The 22,130-nt window shown below is 35.9% G+C and overlaps 4 pseudogenes across 4 annotated transcripts; 3 read left to right on the top strand and 1 right to left on the bottom strand.

Annotated features, from left to right (window-relative positions):
- The first annotated feature begins 3,139 nt into the window (after positions 1–3,139).
- On the top strand, positions 3,140–5,856 carry LOC143570057 (uncharacterized; annotated as a pseudogene). The gene is made up of 5 exons (XR_013141849.1): positions 3,140–3,245; positions 4,003–4,114; positions 4,237–4,357; positions 4,459–5,448; positions 5,547–5,856. The product of XR_013141849.1 is annotated as an uncharacterized LOC143570057 (transcript).
- A 1,772-nt stretch (positions 5,857–7,628) lies between these two features.
- LOC143570058 (uncharacterized) lies at positions 7,629–10,781 on the bottom strand (annotated as a pseudogene). The gene is made up of 2 exons (XR_013141850.1): positions 8,131–10,781; positions 7,629–8,053 (listed from the first exon to the last, which is right to left on the bottom strand). The product of XR_013141850.1 is annotated as an uncharacterized LOC143570058 (transcript).
- Positions 10,782–12,966: 2,185 nt separating this feature from the next.
- Positions 12,967–16,036, top strand: LOC143570059 (receptor-like protein Cf-9; annotated as a pseudogene). The gene is made up of 2 exons (XR_013141852.1): positions 12,967–15,881; positions 15,985–16,036. The product of XR_013141852.1 is annotated as a receptor-like protein Cf-9 (transcript).
- A 1,476-nt stretch (positions 16,037–17,512) lies between these two features.
- On the top strand, positions 17,513–20,388 carry LOC143570083 (putative ABC1 protein At2g40090; annotated as a pseudogene). The gene is made up of 11 exons (XR_013141861.1): positions 17,513–17,642; positions 17,729–17,854; positions 17,939–18,034; positions 18,130–18,230; positions 18,321–18,357; positions 18,508–18,694; positions 18,774–18,873; positions 19,468–19,560; positions 19,648–19,817; positions 19,899–20,017; positions 20,123–20,388. The product of XR_013141861.1 is annotated as a putative ABC1 protein At2g40090 (transcript).
- Positions 20,389–22,130: the final 1,742 nt, after the last annotated feature.

The raw sequence follows: 22,130 nt of genomic DNA on the forward strand, positions 1-22,130 counted from the left end.
TGATATTCAATTCTCCTAATGCGTCTATGGTCCAAGCTTCATATATGCATGCTTTTAGAATGCGACGACATGGCAGTATGTATTGTATGGTGAAATAACTCAATAAGTACAGTTATGTACATGCCGGTTAATCTAGGAAGCCATGTCTATATTTATCGTGTCGAGTTATCGTCATCGACATATAGAAACAATATTTTGTTTAATTAAATAATTTTAATTGTTTTAATTTGATTTCAAATTCTTGGCAGAAAAAATCATATGAAACCGTCCCCACAATGACCAAAAGCATAACAAAATGCAATGTTAGGTATGACTCAAATTCATAATTTTTTTAAATATTTATGACCATTTTTTTATATTTGATTTGTATTGTATACTTTTCAACTTCTATGGCTAAATTATAAACAACATCGAAGTTGGTACGTCTTATTTGTGACTAAACATATTTTTCTGTCTTCAATTTAATTTTATAATTTCTCCAATGATTGGCTTGTATGATACCCCTTATTTTACCCGAAATCACACCCAACCACCACATCTACAAAAATATATTTCAAAGCAACATTTAGAATGAATATATTATATTCAATAATTCACAAAATAGGAAACCTATGGATATTATTATTATCTGATATAAACAACTGCAAGTGTGGCGGCACCGTATTGTTTCATAAATTTTGTTTTTTTAGTTCAGTTTCGTTATAATAAATGTAATGAGAACTGACCAAACGTCATTTTTTTAAAGTTCTGGTACCATAACAAACCTGAAAGAAACCGACCGAGTTCACGTAGACTCGCGGCCTTATTTAAAGCCTATGACCGACAACGCTAGGGTTTACCAATACTTAAGTTTACCGACCGACCCCCCCCCCCCCCAAAAAAAATAAATAAATAAAATTGGTCGTTGGTCCACCTCAATTTTTATATATATTTTTTTTCCATTTTTTAGTTCCGATACCGTAATATACGTAATCAAAACCGACCGAATTTGTGTCAAGTTACCGCCTCAATGCTTGGGATGACAATGCTTGGGTTTTACCACCACCTGGGTTTGCCAACCAACTAAACATCGCATTAAATATTTTGTTTTCTTATATGTTTATTTGACGAATTAATTTTTTTGGGTTTTAAAGCAGCCGAAATTGATCGAATTCATATCAACTCATCGTCGTAACGCTCGGGTTTTACCAATGCCCATGTTTCAACACTAGGGTTTTGCTAGCTGGCCGGCGCGTTACGCCGGGTAGAAAAACTAGTTCATAACAAAAAAGTCTTTGATACAAAGAATATAAAATATGGTGTGGTGGCACACCTATATTTCAAAAACAGCAATTGTAGTTATAATTTTTAATGTGGTATAGTGATAGGAAATATAAGTTTTTTTAATAGAGATTCAAGTTCAATTTCTAGTTACAATACTTTGGGGGAACATGAGTGACTGAGATTTTTGTGATCTTTAGTTCGATCCTGAGTGCGGCGGGTTTTACCAACAGTGGATCTTTCGGGCAAGTGAGTTTTTTCCCGTAAATGAAGATAATTTGGATGTGCTTAAGGGCTCCATACGGCAGAGTTAGACCAGCTGATGGTAACCTTTTGTCATTGATTCACCCAAACGAAATATTTAGGTATTCTACATTTGTTGGTCGTTAAAATGAAAAAGAAATAAAGAGCATAAAATATATGTTTTTTTTATTAATATTAGAAACCTCGGTGAAGATAAATAAACTTATGATCCTGGTAAAAACAAATGTCAAGAAGGCAAGAAAAGTTGAAAAATGAAAAGCTGAACCTAAAACCTTTTCGTTGGCATAACGTAGCTTTGAAGTGAGAGGAACTCCAATATAGGCCCTTCAAATTATGAATAGGCTTAATTGGGCCACTCATATTATGATCAATCACAAATTCACTTCTCAAGTATCATGAACATGAGTGTTACACTTCGGCAATGAGGATTTGCTAACTCAATGGACCCATCAAAAGGAGGTAAAGACAAAAAAACAATAAAAGCTTAATTTGAATCTGAAACCTCTGTTAGAATTCTTAAATTCTTTTAAAGATTTAATGTTATCTATCTTGGATCATTTATCACTTCTGAACGATAGATGATTTATGTATTTGTGCATAATTATTTTTTACTAAGTTGAACATTACTACAACATAATTATATAATATCAAAATATAATGTATGATACTATTACCTCTTCTAAATTGAATATTCAAGCAGTTGCTCTACACTAAAAACATATCATTTAACTTAAAGCACACAACTAAATGCATTACACAAAATATATCATTTATATATCACATGCTAATCACAAGACCATCCGCTGTGGATTATCATTGGGGGTGCCACCACCATCCACGTAGGCCATCACCCACCACACCCTTGTCACGCGATGATTATACCTCTTATTTATCGATAGGATTCCCATCATTTGCAGTCTTCGGCGTGAACGCCTGCCCCTCTGTTTCTCCTACAAACGCCGCTTAATGCCCCTTGGGCGGTTGCCCACAACACCCACCCAACCATCCTAATAAAGAACTCAACTTCCTTAAGAAAATATATGACATCTTTACCAACCTCATATACTATACTTGCAATATGTATAAACTTAAGGGACTAAAAACAACCCAATCGAAACGTTTACGAAACGAATTATTCCTATCGTCATTACGAAACATCTAACCAAGAAACAAAATTAAAAACGCCACATCAATTAACATTCCTTTAATAATAGTCATCTTTCCCACCAAACCCCAAACCCACAACACAAATCCAGATAAAGTTACATCTTTCAATCCAACAGTTACAACCCACCATAGCATACAATTGCATTCACAAATCCGCAAGCTACACTCTCTCACCACATTAGTGTCTGCTACATTGGAATGAAATTGACTCCCTCTCTCTCTCTAGTCGTTTGTCTTATTCATCTCACCTAATTTCAAACCTCATCTCCCTAATTAAACCAAAATATTTTGTAAAAATACATTCATTTTCAACATTAGAAGATCTATGATGTAGGTTCGACTTTCACAAAATTATATATATTTACGGGTGGTGATGAATCGGAGCTTCCGGGCACCGGAGAAGGAAATGCCGGTGAAGCACCGGCAGCCGCAGAGTTTTCGGAAGGATAAAGAAGAGGAACCAGGGTTATTTTTGGAAATGAGAAAACATGAATTGGAACGTCATGATCTTCTTCTTGTGCAGAGTCATGAGTCAGAATTTGATTCATCATTTGGTATATATTTTAATAAACTCTTTTTAATTGTTTACTTTATTTTCACAGTTATGAAAACCGGTACCGGTATCGTACTGATAGCTTGGTAAAATATTTGGTTTCACCAAATTCGGTATCGATGTATTCGTAAGGTAGAGTATATATAATTATATATCATATGTATAAATAAATGACTAAATGAGCATATTGTAACGAGTTTGGTACCGGTATAAGTAGTACGATACCAAACTCATTACAAAGTGCTCATTTATATATGGTATGGGACTATGGGTACTCTACCTTATTACCGAAAAAAAACCTTGAACCGGTATGGTAACAATAGATTCAGTAAAGTATTGGGCACTTGCTTTTCCAAAAATTTGGTGTCAGTATTTTCGCTAAGATAGAGCACCTATATCTTATATAACTGAACATAATTTAATGAGTACTGGTACCGTACTGATACAAATAGGGCACCAATAGATTCGGTACGGTATTCAGTCTCAACCTTTTAAAAAATTTGGTTTGTTTATTTCGGTATTAATCTCAGCCTTGTTACAGATTGAAACGATTGCAAGGTATGAGACTTATTGCACATCGGTTGTAAGGAGCAACAAATGTGGGGTTTATAGTTTATACTCCAAATGACTCTCTTACCCACCAGACTTCTTAGTTTCTTATCCTTACCAAAAATTACATAATTATGCATTAGATTTTACATTTGAGTTATATTCCTTAACTCCTAAATAATATTATTATCAAATTTTTGAAGTTGCAGGCTCAAGAACAGGAAACTCTCCAATATTCAATATGCATTCTGCACCAACGGCTCGAAAAACTGGTGCGGACGAATTCCTCAACTCCGAAGACGATAAGAATGATTACGATTGGTAAATCACTAAATCTTGCATTGATATTTTTTGTTCTGTGATCCAACTTGTTCCAGTTGTTCGGTGGGGTTAAAATTTAAAGCTAGTGGTCACATGTACATATAATATGGTTTCTATTTCAGGCTTTTGACTCCTCCTGGTACCCCTCTTTTTCCTTCACTGGAAATGGGATCACAGAAAACTGTCATGAACCAAAATGGTGCTCATAAATCTCTCTCGAATCCAAGTGCAGCAAAATCTAGAGTAAGACCAATAATCGGTTCCTTAATCCTTACTTGGTTTACATTTGTTGCGTATGTTTTTTTAATGTTTCAGTAATACTTATATTATTACTTTTGGTATAGTTATCAAATACCCAACAAGAGTCTACCGGTAGGAATAATTCGGTAGCATCAAAACCGCGAGCTGCGTCTCCTGGACTCCGTAGACCATTATCCACAGGGGCTACAGGCTCAGGCTTAGGCTTGGGCTCAGGCTCAAGCACAAGATCTTCTACAACAAGCAGGCCAGCTTTAGGTACACAATCTAGAGCTGCATCAAACTCGGTTACCAAAAACACACCCACTTCAACTACAATCACAACCGGTAGACCAAGATCTTCTACACCCACACCCGCTTCACGCCCGGCCTTGTCTTCAACCAAATCAACGGTTCCTGCTAGATCTTCCACACCTACGCCTAGGTCCACCACAAGATCTTCAACCCCAACGAGCCGGCCGTCTTTATCCACAACCAAACCCGTGCAACGAGCACCCACACCACCACGAAGGTCGCCCACATTATCCACCGTCACAAAAACATCAACCCCGCCGGTTAAATCTCCAACTGTCGCAAACTCGGCTGGTTCCCCCAACACAAGACCGAGACCATGGAAGCCACAAGAAATGCCGGGATATACTCTAGACGCACCGCCTAATTTAAGAACTTCACTAAAAAACCGACCCATTTCATCAATCAGAGGTCGGGCTGGTGCACCGAGCAGCCGGTCTTCGTCTATTGAGCCTCTCTCTAGCGGAAGGGTGAGAAGGCAATCGTGCTCACCTTCTCGGGGTCGGCTTCCTAATCCTAATGGCGTGACCCGCAAGAGTGGAAGCTCGGTACCGATCCCTGCATTGATCCGGTCCTATGCTAAAGCTAATGATAACGTGAGCCCCGGGTTATACGGGACTAAAATGGTTGAGCGTGTTGTAAATATGCGAAAGCTGGCCCCGCCGAAGCAAGATGACAAACACTCACCGAATAGTAATTTATCTGGGAAATCATCGTCACCCGACAGCTCGGGTTTTGGAAGATCACTTTCAAAGAAATCATTAGATATGGCTATGAGACATATGGTATGTTTTATGTTCCATTTTGATTTTAATCTTATAAGTTATAATCTTATAATGTATATGAATTTTAACCAATTTGTTATTTATGTTACTATAAACAGGATATAAGGCGGACACTACCGGGTAATTTGAAACCGTTAATGGCGAAAATTCCTGCATCGTCTATGTACAGTGTGAGACCCGGGCCCACACAAAGTCGAATGATTAGTGTATCGGATTCCCCTATTGCAACAAGCAGCAATGCGAGCTCGGAAATGAGTGAGTAACAACGCGGTTGATGAAAATAATAATATTGATGACGAGAGTAACAGCGAAAAGGGTGTTCGTTCGCCTGCTAGCATTCGTGGCAGGTGATCGTGTTCGTGTTTATAATGTTTTAAACATGGATTACTTATCTGTATGTGAATGACAAAGCTAAATCAATCTTTTTACCCTGTTTTGATCCAAGTTATTGATGAATCTGTTGATGTAATGATAGGAAAACCATTGATGGTGCGCAAGAAACCAAAAAAACCAACCGAAAAAAATGAAAATCTAAATTGGTAAACTGAACCGAAACAAAAACTAATAATTAATCATTTTTTAAATTAATAACATGTAGGCTAAATTTATTATTTTGGATCAATTTTCATTTTTAATTTTTTATTTCAAGTAATTTATAATAATTAAATATATATTTAGTAATGTAACTCAGAATGTTTTAGTCAAATTGTATAATAATTGATTGGTGTTAATTAATAAAATGCAGACCTAAATTTATTATTTTGGGCCGATTTTCTCAAACCAAAAAATCTCAAACTCAAATGTCAAAACTAAAACATTGAAATTGAACCAGTGCCAGAAAACCGATACCAAAAAAACCATAAATTTAACACCTATTAAAAATAGAAAACTGAAGTCTCAGTTTCTAATTCAGTTTTAACCAAAACCGACCGAAACCAAATCATGCACGCCCGGACAAAAACAGTCAAAATTGGGGCAAAATATTTAAGAATTTTATTGGTAGGTAGGACAATAATTGGAAGAATCAGTAATGAAATAAATCAACATAGGGAAGCGATATTGTGGGACCCATTTACTCAAGTTTCAAACTTTATAGATTCGCTTCACATGGGTGACCAATTTAGACTACGACTCCACCCCTAATCTCACATTGCTATACAGTGTACGAATGAAAGTGACTTAGTAGTTCATAGCAACCATGGATTTTGTATAACAAAACAAGATTATTTGGAAAAGAAGTTGGATATTTTGTGCTTATAAAAAGATTGTGTATATTTGCAACAAATTGTCTAGAAACATTATTTTTTTCTACTAGCAATGTCAAACATAAGAATTTAAGAAAAACACAACCAAAAGCAACTATATATGATTAGTCAATCAAAGATACAAAAAAAATCAACTAGACATGATTTGTGCTCACATATTGTCATAAATTCTTGGCTTCTTCATTCTCCGTTTGAAGGGTGCATAAGAATCGAGCGACGGACTCGACTAAGCTTGTTTTTACTTACAAGAGCAACAAGAGCTTGAGGTTGGCTCGTTTCGAGCTCTTATTCTGATGCTCTAGTTTGACTCGTGAGTCATTTTTCAAGCTTGAGCTTGGCTTGTGTGTTATTTATTATTATTTTATAAACTTTTTAATTATTTTTGTATAATTTGAAAAAACCTAAAACAAGCCTAAGTTTGGCTCAAACTCATGCGCAGTTGTTGAAACAAGCCAAAGCTCGGTGTGTAGTGTGAAATTAACACATGAAAGTCTAAAGGGTTAAAATTAAAAAAATACACTAGGTTCATTAAGACAAGACAAAATCTAAACAATCTTCCCATACAAAGCTGGAGCTCGAAAACTAAACGACCTTTGTTTAAAATGAGCTCTATGCGGCTCGTCACATTTCAAGCTTTTTTCCCATCCGATCTCAAGTAGCTTGCGAGTGGCTCGGCTAGTTTGCAGCCGTAGACATAAATTTAACCGTTGCTTCAAGAAGCATGCCTATGTGGATTGTGATAATTATTCTCTTTGTATTATTAATATAAAAAAAGGCTTCATTGCATGTTTCAAGAACATATCTTACAAGTTACAATATTATGTAGAAAAAAGAATTGGGGTAAGAGAGGCTCGAACTCTCGACCTCAGGATCACTATTATGCTATGAGACCTCAGGATCACTATTATGCTATGAGACCTACGAGCTAGCCAACTGCGCCACCACCCCATGACGTACTAGCTCCTTTAAAGTATTCTGAACTAGTTCATTAATGCGTTGCAGCTCAAGGACCATGTTGCTAGTGTCCATCCTTTCTTTAGGTGACTCCATGGAGCAAGCCAACCCAATTCTTGCTAACAAAACCATGCACTCTTCCAATCTCTTTAAACCACGGGTCATGTTTGCGGCTTCCATATGATCTTCATCGATACATGACAAAAGCTCCGGTTCAATGACTTCCATGACATGATCTGGCAATGCCATCTTCACATAGCCATGGAGGTTCAATCCTTCTTGAAATATCGGATCCGTTGGTTTCCTTCCGGTTATCATCTTTAATAACAAAATCCCAAAACTATAGACGTCGCCTTGTTTTGTCATTTCATTTCCAACACCATACTCTACAATTATATGAAATTATTTATGTCACAAAACTTTACACAAAAAAACGACTTTTTAAATTCTAGTTATTAGTTACCTGGAGCTGCATATCCAGCTGTGCCTCTTATTCCAATTGAACTGCTTTGGTGTGGTTTTAATGGAAGAAACTTTGCTAGCCCTAAATCACCAATGTGAGCAACCATGTCATTGTCTAGTAATACGTTGCTCGGCTTCAAATCACAGTGAATTATGGGTACCTCACAGTCTTGGTGGAGGTAGTGAATTGCATGAGCTACATCTGTTGCAATTGTAACTCGTTGACGAAGGCTTAATCTTCTTGGAGTTTCTTGTTCTGAACTTGCATGGAGCCACCTTTCAAGATTCCCATTTGGCATGAACTCATAAATAAGGGCTTTAAAATCATTACCTTGATAATCAACAGATGAACATGAAGTAATGATCTTTACAAGATTACGGTGTCTTATGTTTTTCAAAGCTTCACATTCTGCTACAAAACTCTTTAAAGCTCCCTGATTTTCAAGATTTAGAATCTTGATTGCAACCATTTTATCATCTGGTTCAAGGATGCCTTTATAAACATCACTAAACGTCCCACTACCGATAAGGTTCCGTTGGGAGAACCCATTTGTGGCTTTGAGTATGCTTCCATAGGACACCCTTGAAAATGGTTGGATGAATGAAGATCTTGTTGGCAGTGTTTGCGTCTTCCTTCGTTTCCAACAAAACAATATTGACAAAACGATTGCTATAAGTAGAAGTGCGCAAACCGCGATGACAACTAGGATAGCGCGTGGCAAATTTGAACCTTGTTTTGATCTTGCTGACATGGCACACTCGGGTAGGCCAAGTTCAGGAAGGCCTCCACATAGCATACTATTCCCATTAATCAAGAACGCGCTTGTGTTCTTGAAAATACCTGTGATTGGTACATCCCCCTCAAGGTTGTTGAATGACAAATTCAATGAAGACAGATTTAACTGCTCCAAAAATCTTGGAATCCGTCCGGAAAGGTTGTTACTAGAAAGATCTAGGTTTCTAAGACCTCTTAAAGTGCTCATTGTAAGAGGTATTGGACCTTGAAATGAGTTGGCTTTCATGTCTAGATTCTCAAGACTTGCGCAGCTTCCAATGGCGTTTGGAATTGTGCCAACTAGATGATTGTAAGACAAATCAAGTGTTGTCAAGCTTTTGAGTTTTCCTATGTCTTGAGGAAGTGTTCCAACTAACTGATTATCAGAAATATCTAGAACTCTAGACAGTGAAGATAACTGAAGCAGCTCCATGGGGATTGAGCCCGTAAGATTGTTTGCAGAAAGTTGCAACGACGTCAATCTCGTGCAGTTACCAATATTTGGTTGTATTTGTCCATGCAATCTATTATTTGACAAGCTTAGCTCAAATATCAAAGACAGGTTTCCTATAAAACCTGGAAATTTCCCGGTGAAGCTGTTGTGATCAAGCTGTAAAATCTGCAAGTTTTGCAGATTACCAAGTTCACTAGGAATTATGCCTGTGAACTGATTAAATGACATGAGTAATCGCTCTAACTTCAAAAGATTCCCGATACCAGAAGGCAAGGTTCCGTATATGGGGAAATTGTGACTTTAGCTGAGAGATTGCCAACAGAACTAGGAAGAACTCCGCTTAATTTATTATCATGAACAAGAAACATTTCAAGATTGCTACAATGGACCAAGGAATCAATGAAGTTCAAGTCATCTGGTTTTGAACTTCCTAAACCATTTCGATCTAGCCCAAGAAACCGAAGATTTGGCATCTGACTAAAATTTATGTTAATTTTCCCTGTGAAACTGTTTCCAGATAAGCTAAGATGTTGCAAGTTTGAACAGTTGGAAAATGAGAGCGGAATGGTTCCTGTAAAACTGTTTCCTCCTATCTGGAAAAAAACAAGATTAGGTAGCTGCAGCCCTATTTCTTTTGGTAGTTCTCCACTGATTTGATTAAGTGTGAAACTTAGAACCGTTATTGATGTTAAATTGTATAACGATGAAGGGATCATACCATATAGTTGGTTATTTGTAAAACCAAGTTCCTTCAAGTTGTTCATTAGACCTAAACCATGTGGAATGTGTCCACTAAGACGATTGTCTGCAGCCGATATGGTTTCAAGAGAAGTGAGATTTGCCAAGAAAGATGGTATCTCTCCTGTGAAATCATTTTTATGAAAGCTTATGGTCACAAGGTTCACTAGAGAACTAAGCTGTTGTGGGAGCTTTCCAACTAGTTTATTGCTAGAAAACCAAAGATCCTTAAGTCTGGTGCAATTTGATAAACTGGCGGGAACTTCACCTTCAAAAAAATTGTTCGATAGAATTAGCTTCTGTAACCTAAACAGGTTACCTATTTCAGGTGGGATTACACCTTAAAAGGCGTTAGCTCGAAGAAAAATTTCTCTGAGAAAACTCAAGTTTCCAATATGAGGAGACAAAGAACCAACTATGCCTCTAGACTCAAGATCCAGTCTGGTGACTCTGGAATGCCGACGACCACATGTAACACCTTCCCATTGGCAGAAATGGAGGGAGGTGTTCCATGGTCGAGAACATGTTGCGGGTCATGCGATATGGCTGATTTGATGGCCAGAAGTGCAAGTTGATCGGTATGGTTTGTGGCGAGTGTTACTGGACATAACAGTAGTAGTGTTATTGCATGAATGAAAACTGAAAGGTATGTCATGGACAACATTCTATCTTGTTTATGACACATTGATTTACTTACTTGATTTGAGATGCATGGGATTTCTATAAATAACATTGCTAGGAATTGACAATGAAATCTAAGTCTTGCGATGCAACTTGATAGGGAACCATTAATTAGAATATCACATTTGTTTGAGTTGATCTCTATAAGTCTTGGTCTTGTTTTTAAAGAGGATTTTATACGTTCGTTACATGGAATTCGAACCATTCATATATACTATTTGTGTCTCTCACGGGCTAAGTTATATTTGACTGCCATTGAGTTTAATTGACCTGTTACCCGACATTCCATGCATGCTTACCATACACCCAATAGAATTCCACGTTACTACTGACTTTTTGAATTAGCAACCGAGTGCTTTTCTTCACAGCTTCCATATGATCTTCATCGATACATGACAAAAGCTCCAGTTCAATGATTTCCATGACATGATCAGGCAATGCCATCTTCACATAGCCATGGAGGTTCAATCATCCTTGGAAAATCGGATCTGTTGGTCTCCTTATGGTTATCATCTCTAACAACAAAATCCCAAAACTATAGATGTCCCCTTCTTTTGTCGTCTCATTTCCAACACCATACTCTACAATATTATTATTGTGCCACAAAAAATATACTTTTGAAGTTCTAGTTACTAAAATTGACAAATTTACCCATTTTGATTTATTTTAATTGAAAATACTTTATCTAATGACTATTTTACCATTACATTGGTGCGCTTCCAACCAAAAGCCCACATAAAAAAAAAAAACCTACCCCCCCCCCCCCCCTTCCCAACTGCTAAAAAAAAAACTAAACCCACCCTCGAGTAAGAAAAACTAACCCTAAAAGTTAAACCTAAAGGCTAAACCAAGTTTTATTATTTTTTTGTTATTATCATTATTTTTTGAATTAGGGTTGATAAATAAACATTTTGTGTTTTAAGTTTTTTTAATTTTACAGGTTTTATTTCTATTATGATTTTTTTTATTTGAAGGGATTTTTTGAAGGGTTCAAAATTAGAGTCTTTTCAATTATGAAAGGACAATTTTGTTAGTATAAAATTTTCATGAGACTTTCATCTCACACGGCTCCTAAGTGATAAAAGAAAGAAGAACTCCTCTTTTTTCTTTTTTGATTACCTTCCTCGCGTATGTATAAGACCGAATCCATTCGATTTCTAAAAAAGATTACTAATCCTTAACTTTTCGAGGAATCCTTCATCAGTGGTTGTGAATGACTGATTTTTTCAATCTTTTCGATCTTGGTTACGTAGGAGCAAGTCAGAAAGTAGAACCATCTGATTTGATTCGTTCTCAATAGCCATGAGATGATCATATTAGGGTGATCCTTTTGTCGACGGATGCTCCTATTACACTCGTAGTCTCTGAAGGATGAGAACCAACTTAAAGGATGGGGAAATATGCAATTGAATTTTTTGGGTGGGTATATATGCAATTAATCATGCTTTAGAGGGAAAATATGCAATTGATCCTTTTTTAAATATTATAGATTATTATATGTATTTTTTGATTTGATGCTATGTAATAAATATATTAATATATACAAGGGGAAAGTGATTACGATGCTATTAGCCATGTAACCTAAACTAATCAAAACTATGTAGTTTTGATTAAAATCTCCTCATCTATTTTAAATTCTTTCCATTTTTACAATATGTAATTTGCCAGATCTAGTCAAGGGTTAGTACAACAACCTTTGAAGGTATATGCGATGTGAAATTTTTAACTTTTCATTTTTGTGCAATCTTCAAACCCGATTCTTTTAGATCTAACATTTTTTAAACTTATGATTACTACCAAGAACACTTCTCAAGACATGTTTATGAACTTGGAACCCGATTGTTTTTATATTTTGTGATTTTTCTTTGTAGGAACACTTTCTTTTCTCCTTCTCAATATCAAAACCCAAGGTTGTGATCCAAAAACCTCAACTAGTGAGCCGATGGAGAGAGAGAAACTTTATTCCTTGAGTTGTGAAAGTGTTGTTGGAGTTGTGAAGAAATGGGTAAGTGGCCCTTTTATATGGTCCCATTTCTCCAAACTTTACATAATAAAATTACAAAATAAACGTACCTAGTACGTACTACACCGACTAAAAGCAAACTAAAATGACATATACAATCCTAAAAACAATATAGAATATTGGTCCTACACAATAATTCCATGTTAACTCTTGTTCAAGATGAATGTCTATAGCAATTAGAAACACACCATCAAAGAAAATGAGTAATTCGATGTTGCTCTTCTTTTTCCTTTCCTCTTTCTTTATCTCTTCTACTTCATCCTCTTCATCTTCTACCAACACAACACATAAATGTTCTGTTCAACAAACACTCGCGTTGCTTCTTTTTAAACAAAACATTTCCTCAATCAATGATACCATGTATGAGTATGCCTATAGATGTGAAGATCGGCTTGGTTCAGGTTATAGTCCAAAAATGATTAACTGGAACACAAGTTTAGATTGTTGTGATTGGAATGGGGTCACTTGTGACCGGTCCACAGGTGACGTTATCAGTCTTGACTTGAGTTGTGGCATGGTGATAGGTACTATCCACCCTAACACCTCTCTTTTTAACCTCCCTCGTCTCCAGAGACTAAACCTTACTGATTCCCAACTTCCACCTCACATAAGCAAGGTTTCTAATAGTCTCACACATCTCAACATCTCTCGTTGTGGGTTTACGGGTCAAGTTCCTGCAGATATATCATGCCTTCATAAATTGGTGTCTCTTGATCTATCTTACAACGGGATGGATTTCAAGCTTGAACCTCATGCTTTCATCAATCTGCTTCAAAATTCTACCGTTATTGAAGAACTTAAGCTTAGATTTCTCAATATCTCCACCGATTTACCTAGTAATCTTAATATATCTTCTTCTTTAAAATCACTAAAGCTGACTCCACTGGATTGCATGGAAGCCTCCCTAACAACATATTCAGTCTTCAATCTTTGGAAATACTTGATTTGGCAAGGAACAGTTTCATAGGGCATATCCCTTCAGAGATCACACTTCTTCCAAAACTGGTTATACTTGATCTCTCTTCAAATGGAATTAATAATTTGCATATTCAACCTCATATTTTCAGTGTTCTCCTTAAAAATTCCACAATTTTGAGAGAACTTTGGCTTGATGATGTTAATATTGGTTTCGTTTTACCCACCTATCTTAATATCTCTTCTTATCTAAGAGCACTTGATCTTAGCTCTACCGGCTTGCAAGGGAAGTTACCTGATAACATTTTAAGTCTTAAATCTATGGAAGAACTTGACTTGTCATATAACAATAATATCTATGGTCCACTTCCCAAGGTTAACACAATCACTCACTCCCCTCTCACGAGGTTAGATCTGTCAGACATAAGCTTATCGGGAGAGATATCCACTTCAATTAGCCATCTCAACTCTTTAGTTTATTTGAGGATCTCAGATTGTGATGTGAATGGGTCCATTCCCGAATCCATAGCTAACCTTAGAAACCTTGAATATCTTTATTTATCATCTAACAAGCTTTCCGGAGCATTGCCTGCTTCATTGTTTACCTTTCCTGCTTTAAAATATATATGGCTGAATAATAACAAATTCCTAGGCAATATGCCACTTGAGTTGTTTTCTCTTCAATCTTTAGAAAGTTTACATGTTGCTAACAATCAATTGACCGGCCAGATTGAAGTGCCTGATAGTGGTCCCATCCGGCATACATTTCAACGGCTTACCAACCTTACCATCATAGACCTTTCGTATAATAAATTTAGAGGTGAATGGAATTTGGATACATCGTTATCAAGCCTCATAAACCTTCACACCCTCATTCTGTCATACAGTGGCATATCTGTTACCACCAATAATGCTAATCATTATGTAAATCCTTATTTTAGGATCTTAAGTTTATCCTCTTGTAGTCTAAAGGTGTTTCTAGTATCCATTCGATTTATGACAACTCTTAGATACTTGGATTTATCTGACAATGATCTTCAGGGTCACATTCCTGATTGGGTAGGGGAGATTGGAGGAAATCAGTTGGAACTTTTGGATCTTTCAAATAACTCGATAACATGCATCATTCCAAATGTATACAAGGATTGGGGCCAATTAAAAGGGTATTTTTTGAACGGAAATCAGTTAGAAGGAAAGGTGCCAACTTCTTTAAACAAAAGTAAAAGATTGATAGTAATTGATTTGGGAAACAATCATATAAATGACACATTTCCTGGCTGGTTAGGAGATCTTCCCAACTTAGAGGTTCTTATCCTCAGATCAAACAATGTTCATGGTGGCATTGTAACCTCTTCCATGATTAAATTCCCATTTCCAAGTCTACGAGTTCTTGACTTATCTCATAATGGATTTGTAGGCCAACTCCCTATAGAAGTTTTTCATAATTTCAATGCCATGAAGAATGTGGTAATAAAGAACACACGACCAGAATATTTATACATAGGTGACGAGTATTACTCTATCACTATTGCAATGAAAGGAGTGGATCAACATTTCCTGCGGCTTTTAGATGAGTATACGATTATTGATCTATCAAACAATAAATTTGAAGGGGAGATTCCAAACATCATTGGAAATCTAAACTCTTTGAAAGTGCTCAATCTGTCCCACAACAGCCTAACAGGCCGAATCCCACAGGCCCTTGGAAATATTTCACAAATTGAATCGTTAGACCTATCACTGAACCAACTCACCGGAGAGATCCCACAAAGCCTTGCTGAGTTGACATCTCTTGAGTTCTTAAATTTGTCCCAAACCATCTCATGGGCCCCATTCCACAAGGAAAACAGTTCAACACATTTGAAGGGAAATCATTTGGAGGGAACCCAAAACTTTGTGGGCAACAGTTGCCCAATAAATGCAGTGAGCATATGCATGAACCACAACTTGAAGGTGATAGAGATAGAGATGAAGATCTGGATAGTGGATTTACATGGAAAGTGGTGGTGATGGGATATGGATGTGGAACCTTACTTGGATTACTGTTGGGATATCTAATGTTATCAACAGGAAAACCAAAATGGGTCAATGCAATTGTTGATGAAGCAAACTATGTGATCTTGAAGAGGCAAAATAAAAGAAGATGACAAAATTAGTTCATGAATGGTGCGTGTTTCATATGTTTTTCTATTCTCCAAATTTTGCAAAACTCGTAACTCTGTTTTCTTTCATTTTTTTTTCTTTTCTTTCTTTTTTAAATTTGATGCAGGTAAAGAAGTCTGGGGTGCAGCTGGACCCTTTTGAATCATGCAGTTGTAGAGGACCTTCTGATTAAAATATGTTATATTTTGAGTATTTGTTTTAATTTTGTATTACAAAGTCTCAAAATTGTGATCGATAGTCAATATCTTTTTCCTAATAGTAATTGATCTAACTTTATTGTTGTTATTCGCACATTTATCATGAAATTAGCAGAGTTTCATGTGTATTTTTTGTATTTTCAAACAAAAGTGGTTCAGCGCAATTGCTTATGCAGAATAATAGCACATGATTCAAACATGTACATCAGAAAAGGAATCTGTTTCTTTAAAGTTTGCATTTCACATTTTTCATAAGTTTACCAAATTAAACAAAAATCAGGTGCGACTAGTTATTGTATTGAGTTTTACAGGTTCAGAAGTTGCAGCCACACTTTCTCCATCATTTCCTCTTTCAACTTCATTATGATCAACAGCTCCAACTTCATTATAAAAGCAGGACACCAATATGGATTATGGTTTCAATTGAATTAAGCCATGATGATCCTTTCATGCTGAATGATGCAAATATACAAATGAGGCCAGATACAACGACGGTTATCAGGTCCAAGTAGTCAACCCCTTTCCCATGGATGGAATATTAACAGGAAACTCGCTTAGTGTTTGGTTCCATGAACGAGACACGCTGGCTCCGACTACAACATACTCGAACAATATATTTCCAGCTGCGATAAAAACACCAAATTCAACATATTTAAGGAAGCAGCCACTGTTTATTCTTTGACTTGCTAAGCACTACAGGTCATCTCATATTTGTTTTGGATCGAGATTCTTATGAGCTATTAATTAGTGTTGTTTCTAGATTCACATCTTCAACCAAGCAACATTATTGCCCTGTTTTCTTATGTTTGATCACCAGAGGTTCAGCATCATTAATGTTATATTTTTGGTTTCTACCTTGATAATCAGTTCCTTTAAAATTCTCTACCAATACTTGATCTATTTTTGGCGTAAGCCATTCAGGCATTTCACCGAACAACATAAGTGCATACTCTGAAACTAGAAGAAGAATAGTGTAATATTCCAAAGGGTTCATATATCATCAATAATAGTTTGATTTATAGCTGTATTCAATTTTCTTTACTCCAAAAGTTATTTGTATTAAATCGGTACTATATTTTGGCACTAGTAAAGTAGCCATTGAATTTTAAAACCGTAATTATTTTCGTTCCTCATTTTTTATTACATGAATCCTAATATGTTTTGAAAGTCTAAATTTCGTATTCTTGTAGATTTGTTTTTCTAATTTACATTAAACAAATTTCAATTAATAACATAGATATTGGGGTCATAACATTACTATTAATGACCAGTGGACTCGGCTATGTAGTTAAGGCGTGAGGAAACCAAAAGTATTAAATGCAAATGGTATAAACACATGTTGCTACTCAAGACACGCCTTTTGTTTAGGTTCGGTTTTTTCAGTTTCATGCACACCTGTAGTTAGGTTGTAATGAAGCTATTTTTCATACAGAACTAATGAATTCTACTATCTTTTTAGATTATCAGTATTCTCTATTGGGACTGCTAGAAGATAGCATTGAGAGGACAAAAGTTAAACATGAGGTCCACACCAGGAGTGCACGTAGATCAACATATTGGCCAATTGGTAAGATATATTTGTGGATCTTGGAAATCAGTTTCTTTTATAAAGATTGGATTTATGGTTGAGCTAGATGATATTTTCTGATATAGGAATATTTGGTACCTCAAGAATACATCAATACATTGAGGGAGTCTATGTTGAATCGATGCCCGACATCTTCATATGATCAAGTGTGCCAGGTTGTCAAGAAAGAGCTCGGTGGCCCACCTGAAGAAGTATGCATATGAGAAGTATATATCTATATTATTCTGATTATATCTTTCATGTCTTAAAAGTGAGTTAAATGTTTGTGTACACAGATCTTTAAGGAGTTTGATCCTGTTCCTATTGCAAGTGCTTCCCTTGCTCAGGTTCATGTTGCCAAAACTCATCACGGACAAAAAGTGGCTGTCAAGGTTTCAAATTGTTACCATTAATTTCCATCTTATTTTGATTATTTGTACAAGACTTGATGTGAGTTATTTTTATTTGATAATTATTCTTTTTGCAGGTACAACATATGCACATGACAGATACCGCAGCTGCAGATTATGCGACAGTGGAATTGATTGTTAATACTCTGCATTGGATCTTTCCCTCATTTGATTACAGGTTTATATCATTAGCTGTTATTATTTTATGAGTGCGTTTGCAAATGGAGATATTTTGCAATAACCACAGTTGTGTTTGGTTTGAATATAGGTGGTTGATAGATGAAGTACACGAGAGTCTACCTAAGGTTAGAGGCTAATCTTTGACTTTGACCTGCTTCTCAAATTGTTATGATATCCTGCTACATTATAAACACCAAAAACTGGATGAACAAATGTAAGGTGGCATTATGTATTTAAAAATATATTGTTAATAAAGTTACAATGATGGATATCAGGAACTAGATTTCTTAAATGAGGCCAACAACAGCATAAAATGTATGGATAATTTTCGAAGGTTATCTCCTCATATTGCAGAGTATGTTTATGCACCTGCTGACCATGGAGTTTGTGGAAGGCCCACAAGTCAATGATTTGAAGAGCATTCAAAAACTTGGACTCAACCCACATGACATCGCAAGGCTAGTAAGTTCTTTCTTTCTAGATAGTAAATTGCCATTATTTCTTTTTTTGCTTCGTATGTTATTAATTTTTGACAATACAGGTGAGTAAAACATTTGCTGAGATGATGTTTAAACATGGATAACCCACATGCTGCCAACTTGCTAGTTCGGACACTGCCTTCCCACAAAAGTGGCATTTTTGGTATGACATCTAACTGTAAACGACACTATCTGAATTATATGTTTTTATACCATGTTTTTTAATCCAAAAGCTTCCCGATTTTTATCTCGTTTCTTATACATACATAGCTTTGATCCAATTTGATAGGACATGGATGATTCTTATATATTAAAAATTTAAGAAATGCTAACAATTACAAAATCTGCTTCTTATATCGTCTTTCCCACTCATGCTTTCATTTGTTCTTTTTGTTGATGTTTTCCATTTTTGTAAATTTATTTGATGTTTTGTTTGTTTTTTTGTATATATATAGGACGAACAAAGCCGCAATTAGTACTTGTGATCATACATATTTTTACGATGCTTATTAATCTAAAAGCTTTCGATTTTTATCAAATTTCTCATACAAACAGAGCTTTGATCAAATATGATAAGAGACCTAGATGATTTTTATATATTAAACTTTAAACATATAAGAAATGCGAATATTTACAATTAGATGATGTTTTCCATTTTATACACCGTCTTTCACAGTCATACTTTCATTTGTTCTTTTTGCTAAAGTTTTCCATGTTATAAATTTATTTGATGTTTTTTTTGTATGCATATAAATGGGAAGAAGAAAGCCGCAATTAGTACCGCTGGACCACGGTCTGTACAAACAACTTGAAGTTTCCACTAGGACCAACTATGCTGCCCTCTGGAAGGTGTTTTTCTTGAATCTTAATAATCATCTTTTATCTTCTTACCATGTCTAAGTGATCAACAAGCTTATCATGTGAATGATTTTGCAGGCTTTAGTATTGGCTGATGCGAAAGGAATCAAGGAAAATTGCATGAAATTTGGTGCAGGAGAGGATCTGTATGCATTATTTGCAGGGATCCTTACAATGAGACCTTGGAATAGGGTCATTGACCCTGCAGTTGACCATCTTGCCATACAAGGCAATGATCACTCAGAACTTTCAGGTGAACCGACTCACCCTTCATAACTAACAATTGAATCGTTCGGGCTTCTGCATTTTGACAGTTGATGTCTTGTTTCGCAGATGTATGCTTCTCAGTATTTCCCTCAAATCACTGAGCTTTTGCATAAACTACCTCGAGTTATCCTGCTAATGTTAAAAGACCAATGATTGCTTGCGTTCTGTAAATAACGCTTTGGTATCTCCTCTTTTACCAAATTTATAAATGTCTTTTGAACATGTATAATAATAATAATAATTTGAAAGTGTGTGGAAGTGAGGTTTGTATATTGTTAATTGATAGATACAAAAACCATCCGTGGAGTCTTTCATAATCATTGGAAGAGTTTCTTCAGAGGCATTAATTGAGGAAAAGTTATCACATGCGAGTTCGCTCTTTACCTACCTATTTGTCTGCTTTGAGCAGATTTCATTAGAGGCCCGCTTTTTCATAATGCAGGTTGCCTTGTGGATGTTGCAATTCCGTACAGCTTTTAGTAAGTACTGAATGATCATTAGCATTTATACTCGATAACGAAAGAAATTATTTTACATTTGTATTCTTTGGGGATGAACAACATATAGACATACTAAATCGAGGTATTCAATAAGTGATCCAACTTCTTTGGCATCAATCTATATATTTTCTGTTCATTGGACAGTGTATGTGTTTCGACTTTCGAGATGTCATATGAGATTGCTTGTTTTTTAGTTGTGTTCTAGTTCTCTATATGCAGGCATGAAGTTGATTATACGAATCCATATTATTCCTTTTCATCAATAGGGTACGGAACATGATATTGTTAGTGTCTATGATCAGTATTGAAACAATTGTAACGTGTACACCCTAAGTTCGATTTATTAAGCAAAACAATGTTTTTGTTGGTCGTCTTCCTAAAAGCAGTTTGCAGGTATACTGCCAAAACCCTAAGAAGGGCCACGATGTGGACAAGTCAAAGTCTTGTAAGCCAAAAGAAACGTTATTGGTAAGTCAACATTATGCTACTCTTTGGTTGAGAATTATTGTTTTGGTCCACAAGCAATTAAAAGTAGTTGCATAATAAGACATGAAACAGAAGTTTGAGGCCTATTAGCCAAAAGACTTATACTTAGAAATAGAACTACACCACAAACGAATAGCCATGACGTGTATATATAGATTGTACCAAAGTATGGATATGTATAGCCACTAGAAACACACCAACAACGAAAATGAGTAATTCAATGCTGCTCTTCTTTTTCGTTTCGTTTATTATTTTTATCTCTCCCAGTTCATCCTCTTCATCTTCTATGAACACCACTCATAGATGTTCAGTTAAACAAGCCCATGCTTTGATTCTGTTCAAACAAAACCTTTCCTCAATCAATGATAACATGTCTTGGTTTAACCACATAGGTGAAGGCTGGCTTGGTTCTGATTGTAAACCAAAAATGATTAACTGAAAACTAGTACAGATTGTTGTGATTGGAATGGGTCACTTTTGACCGCTCCACCAGCGATGTTATCTATCGGTCTTGACCTGAGCTGTGGCATGGTGCAAGGTACTATCCACCCTAACACGACTCTTTTTCACCTTCCTCGTCTCCAGAGACTCAACCTTGCTTACAATAATTTTACTGATTCTCAGTTTCCACCTCACGTAAGCAAGCTTTCTAATAGTCTCATACATCTCAACATGTCTTCTTGTGGGTTTACGGGTCAAGTTCCCGCAGACATTTCACACCTTCATAAATTGGTGTCCCTTGATCTCTCTAACAGTGGGATTGATCTTATTTTAAAACCTCATGTTTTCATCAATCTGCTTCAAAAGTCTACTGCTATGGAAGAACTTTCGCTTGCATATTTTAATAATTTGAATATCTATTCTTCTTTAAAATTGCTAAATCTTGGCCCCACTGGATTGCAAGGAAACCTATCTAACAACATATTCAGTCTTCAATATTTGGAAAAACTTGACCTGTCAGGAAACAGTTTCTCAGGGCATATCCCTTCACAGATCACACTTCTTCCTAAATTGGTTTCACTTGATCTTCCCAACAATTGGAATGAGATTGATAATTTGCATATGCAACCTCATGTTTTCAGTATTCTCCTTGAAAATTCCACTTTTATTAGAGATCTTTGGCTTGCTGAAGTTAATATAGGTTTTCTCGTACCATCGATTAACTGAAATTAACCGAACTGAACAATTCATATTTTCATATATTTCTAGCTTTTGTACATAATTTCATGTATTATACCTTAATTTCATGTATTTATACCTCCACTTCATATATTTGTACCCCTATTTGTTCTTAACAAAAATTTTAGA

The sequence above is a fragment of the Bidens hawaiensis genome, unplaced genomic scaffold (genome assembly GCF_021521415.1).
Source record: "Bidens hawaiensis isolate Kalapana, Puna unplaced genomic scaffold, B.hawaiensis_p1.1 tig00024820_1, whole genome shotgun sequence".
Lineage (NCBI taxonomy): Eukaryota > Viridiplantae > Streptophyta > Magnoliopsida > Asterales > Asteraceae > Bidens > Bidens hawaiensis.